The sequence below is a fragment of the Magnolia sinica genome, chromosome 2 (genome assembly GCF_029962835.1).
Source record: "Magnolia sinica isolate HGM2019 chromosome 2, MsV1, whole genome shotgun sequence".
NCBI lineage: Eukaryota > Viridiplantae > Streptophyta > Magnoliopsida > Magnoliales > Magnoliaceae > Magnolia > Magnolia sinica.
In genome coordinates this window covers 127,764,805-127,770,804 of record NC_080574.1, presented here as the reverse complement: position 1 = coordinate 127,770,804, position 6,000 = coordinate 127,764,805, and positions in this window count along the sequence as shown.

Here is a 6,000-nt window from a genome sequence, read left to right as displayed (position 1 = left end):
TTACATTCATCTGTGTCTATATGACCTAATCAACAGATTGGATGTCAAATAAAAAGTACATTGGGCCTTAGGAGAATTTTAATGGTGGATATCCAATCACTATTATTTTCTTGTGGTGTGATCCACCTGAGATTTATATTCACTCATTTTTGGTATCAAGTCCTAAAAGGATCTTTAAAAATGGATGAATGGAATGGATGAAACAGATATATCATGGTGGGCTCAGAAAAGCGCCCCATGTTAAAAGTTGGGATGTGTATAAGGCAAGGGAGAAAATCTCTCTAGCAAAAGGATAATTTTAGATTAAAATAATAATAATCACCAAGCGCATTCTTCATTCCCCATTAAGCTAGACTCCCATCACAGGAAAATTTCAACACAAAGTACTCCCATCATGGAAAAATTTCAACATAAAATCGTGGAGCGCTTTCCTTCTTATACGTTAACAAACACCACTAAACATGGAACACTTTCCAAATTCTGGGTTAAGTACATAAATTCATAAATTTAGTATTAACAAACAGGCTCTTAGCTCCTGACTCACTTTTTTTTTTCTTTTTCTTTTTTAATTTTTTAGAGAATTTTATAAATAAATATATAACTGCCTTAATACATGAATTACGTTTTAGTGCATTTTTTTAAAAGGTTTTCAACTCATTAATTTATATAATTATTATTCCACGTAGTTACATTTGTTGAACCACATGTCAAGTGGACGTACGTGCTAGCAAATGAGCCAGGTTCTTGGGTGGGCCCACCATAATATTTATGTAAAATTCATTCATGCATCACCTCATATAAGGCTAAGGGACCAAAAATAACCTATTATTAAGGTGGAACATATGATTGGAAACGGCTTACAAGGCTATGATTGCCCTTTGGAATATTTCTCTTTGTATGGCCCACCTGAATCACAAATGGGCCTGAGGTTTAAATGTTGGTGTGGCATATATTTAATGGTTAGAGTAGATTGCATGTAACGTGGGTGGGTTATCTAAAAATCCAGGGTGGATGTCTCTCTCAGCTGTATTCTTTGGTGTCACCGACCTAAATCACAAGGCATGAATTTTTGGTTCTGCACCTAAAATGAGATAGGTATGTAAGGAGTGGATTTTGCATAAGTCCCCATCAGAGATTATTCACCAAGAAAAGGGAATTGTCTTCATTTTGATGGGACACAGACCATTAGATATTTAGGCTCCTATTAGTCTCGGAGATGAAAATCAGGCTGAACTGTGATTCTGGTGGGTCGCACGGAAGGAATCAGTTGAGAAATACAGATCCACCCTTGATTTTTTACAGGACCTATTGTGTTAGTTGTACGAGATCAACTCCAACCACTAGATTTTATATAAAAATTTAGTCCTGTAGTCCAGAAAATATAATCATCTGTAATTTAGTTGGCCACACTAATGAAAATAGTTTGGAGGGCCTGAGTGTTACCTGTACACTATTTTCAATAATGTAGTCAATCAAAATTACAGATGGCGCTGATTTTTTAATCCTTAGGGGGTGTTTGGCACGTGGTATTAGATGGGATTAAGTGATATTGGATTAAAAAAAATAATTATTACATGTGACAAGAATTATCTCCTGTTACTATGTGATACCGTGGTACACACATAAGTCTATACTGTGTTTGTGTCATGGTGGTATTCGGTTGCTTCTTTATTAGCCATTGAATAATTTCAACTAGTATTTGAAATCATTGAGAATAACATATATTTATTATATCCATACCATCCATTTATTTTGCAACCAGCTCATTTTATTGCATGGGCCAAAAAATGATGCAAATCCAAAACTTAGGTGGACCACAACATGAAAAGTAGTGTGGATAATGACAACCACTTTGAAATCTTCACAGGGTCGGCTGTGATGCCATCCAACCTGTTCATAAGGTCAAACAGACCAAGATGAGGTGACGCACCTGCTGGTTAATATGGATTTTACATATATGGGTTAATAGCTTTTTTAAAAAGTACCCAATGTATATATCATTTTTAATTGTCGTTAGGGTGTTAGATTTTGGAAAATTATGGGCTGTGCCCATAGTTTGGCATATCATAAAGGTTACACTGGTGTTATGGTTGACCACTATTTTAGAAGTGAAAGTGAGTCACCATGCTACACGTGTATACATGCATGTAAGTTCATATTTCTCGAACTGTCCTGCTTTACCGTGGATTGAGCTTGGCCCGAGAATAACACAGATCGGATGATCTTAACCATCTGATGTTATTGACCATTGAGTTCCGAATTTTGATCGTTCCCTTTTTAAATGTTCATGTGATGACCACAAGTTGGATACGATTATAAAGTCATAACAACTTCATTTAAGATGTTCATGGCTAAAATGGATTTAAGAAAAGAAGATAAGAAGGTACGATCACACTCAGCATAGTTTGATTGGTTGATCATTGTAATCGACGGGTCAAAATTCTACTAGAATTATCAAAATTTTCAGAATTTTCAAGAGTCTGATCAACTGGTCGAAATCCAGTTCAACAGGTTGACAAATCAAGCCAGCTGTTCGAAAATTACAGAATTTTCAATTTTAATCTCTGGACACTTTTGGGTCATTTCAACCTGTGGATTCGATTGGTCGATGCCAGGTTGATGGATGCAGAAAAACTTGCATGATTTTCTGAAATTGTTTCCTACCTGATTAGGACTCTTTCATTAGGATTTTAGTGTAGATTATTTAAGGATGTTAAACTTATTTATCTGAAAATTTAAATCAATAAACTTCTTAGTCCAGCATGGTGGGAACCATAAAAAATCAAGGGCATGTATCCTTCCTTGAATTGTTAAAAAAACGGAGATATTAGAAACCTCGAATTTTATAGGATGCCTGCCGTTATATTTTGCAGGCCCACCGTAATGTGTATGCAAAATTGACTCCAACCAAATGGTATATATTTCCATGTTAGTCTCAAATCCAAAACATCATGTCAATACCTGATTTCGGGTGAGTCACACCAAAAGAAATAGTTAGGAGAGATATCCACACTTGTCTTTTACAAGGCCCATCATGATGATATATAAACTCCATTCCAACCATTAGATGGCACACGAAATTTAAGCATAAGGCTAAAAAATTCAGGCCCATCCATTATTCAAGTGAGCTATACCAAGGAAATAGTTTGGAGGGTGAACACTCTACTTTATATATTGTTTCTATTCATGTGGTACAACCGAATTAACATCAGGAAATGCACCTATTTATTGGAGTGGATTTCACTTAAAAATCACAATGGTCCCACCCAAACCACTCACCAATTTACTCACATGATCGATCCAAGCCACTGTTAGAAAATATAATAAAAGATAGTAGAATATTAATTAATTAGATTAATGAGGTAGCATGATGAAAACCTTTATTGAAAAGGCAAGGCAATATAAATTATATAATAATTAAGATAATTATTTTCTAAAACCCCTTTTCTATTTGGTAAAAAGTACTACCCTTCTAAGAAGGCACGATTTCAAAAGAAGGATTTCCACCGTCAAAACAAATAAACCATACCCACCCAATTTTTCAATTTGACCAACTTAGCCATCAAGCTAAGCTAGGGATTGAGCGTCCAAAACAAACCCCAAGCACATAAAAGGCATGTTCTCTCATTAGCCATGGACATTTTGAAGAAGATCTGTTTCAATCAATCTTATTGCATGACAAGATGGGACCCATCATCTGATTACCGATCCATAGAGGGTCCCATCATTTCCTCCAGGTGGGCCATTCACACTAAAGGCTCTCATTGGCTCAGGAAATTATTCCAACGTGCTCACTTTCATATATAGGAACCCATGAGTGGGTGGGGCACATCATTTAAACACGCCAATAATCCCCTAGTAAAAATAAATCATTTCGACTTACTGCAGTCAAATCAACTCCGATAGGGACACCATGGAAATTAGAGAATTTGGATCATCTACTTGTCACAAGCATGAAAATCCTGCTTGATGCAATCTAATTGGAGCACATCACCACATATTGCATTTAATGCAGCAATGTTGACAACATTATTAATGATGTGGACCAATCCTAATGAAGTAAATCACAATTCAGATTTCTTGGCTAAGCCTTTCCCACGAAGTTCCTGTGTTGAAAACCTAGGTAGGTGATGAAGAGTGGATCGCGGACACTTTCATGTCTAAGATAGACCAGAGAATGACCAATTAGAGGTAGAAGTCATCAAGACTATCAGAACCTTATAATAGGGATATCTCGCATCTACTCGACAGACCATATATGAATTTGGGGTAGGACGAGCTACTTTAGCCAACCAACCTGGCATAGCCGAGTTGTCCACTCCGAATTTGTGAGATTTCATCATATTGACGGCCGAATTTCATGTTTAATTCCGTTTTTACTACAAATAGTAAGTTTTAGTTTGATTATAACTCTTCATCTGTTAAACTTTAGGAGTCATGTCCAACATGAAAAATGCTTATAATAATTAGAAGAATAACGTGGTTAAGCTACATAGGACATTATAAAAGTAAATTTACTATTTATAGTAAGTTATAAAATTTAGAGAGTTTTAGTTATAGTTTGCTTTTGATTTCTCTCACATTACTTGATATCTCTATTTAAAGGGTCGTGAACTCGTTTATTTAATTAATCAATTAAAATTTGAGTTTATTAGAATTTATTTCTATTTTCTTGCTTTCTTTCCTCGTAGATTTGAGAAGTCTTTGTGCTAAGTCCAGATAATTAGATCCATGGATTCGGAGTAGTTATTCTTGAGGAAGACGGTAATTGACCTCATCACGTTCATCCTTGTGTCAGTAGGGCCCTCCCAACCATTTTGTGAGCTTATTTTAGTACATGAATTAAAAACGAACCAGATCCAATACTCAAGTGGGCTGAAAACATAAGTATTGAATGTTCACAGTTGAAATATTCGTTGAGCCACAGAAGTTTTGAGTGAGGGTAATATTTGTGTTGTCAGTTCATCCCAGTAGGAATGATGTTATGAACAGTATGGATGGCATTTAAGCATCACTGTCAAAGCCAAGGAGGTTTCAACGGTACGAATTTCGCTACCCACCTTTAGCTCTGGTGAGGCACACTTGAGTCTAGTATCCTCCTCACTTTTGGTCTCAAATCTTAACATGAGATGGGCAGGATAGATTCCACACAAACATCACCATGGCTCACCTAAGTTTCCAGCACAAGAACTTCATGCTTTCGCAGGGAATCAATATCCGTATTTTTATGCTTGTGACAAATATGAGATCCAGATTTGAAATGAGATGAAACCTACAAAACTTGGCCTGTAACGACTTTATAATATGCATAATTTTATATTTTAAATATAAAATGCCACCGATTTTGTGTCCCTGAAACTCTCTTGCGCTGTACATCACTGACTTGAGTTTTCAGTCTTTATCACTTTCATAATCCATGTTCAAATGCCATATCAGATACTACCGTGGAGCTGTTTGGGAAACTGAAAATGGTTGTAAATTGAATAAGTTTTCATGGATGTGATGTTCTTTTTGAAGTTAGAATTGTAAAATAAAAATAAAAAAATCTGTAAAGATCGCTGTCATTACTATTCCTTTCCTATTAAAAAATTTAAGTGAATTAATTCTTTTCGAATAGCCGTGAGCAACACATATTGACCGTTAACGTTCAAATTTTCTATTATTTTACAAATTTTCATTGGGTTTCCATATCCGCATTTTTTTATTATTTTAATTCAAACACCCGATTGGTAATTCTTGTATTAACATACAAAAATCGAAGGAAGGGTTTGCCACTACACAAATCGATGAGCCCACCATCTACAGTTGTCCATGCTTATACTTGGAGATCCATCTTTCCACGAATGGGTCCCTTGATTTCAGCCAATGTGCCTAGCTTGGACAATATGATGTTTGGGTATACTCCTCCTGAAATGGGTCCCATTGTTTGGACGGTTTGGATTGACTTACATGTTGTGAAGAACATATTTATAATTTCCACTTAAATTAGGGACTGTTTTG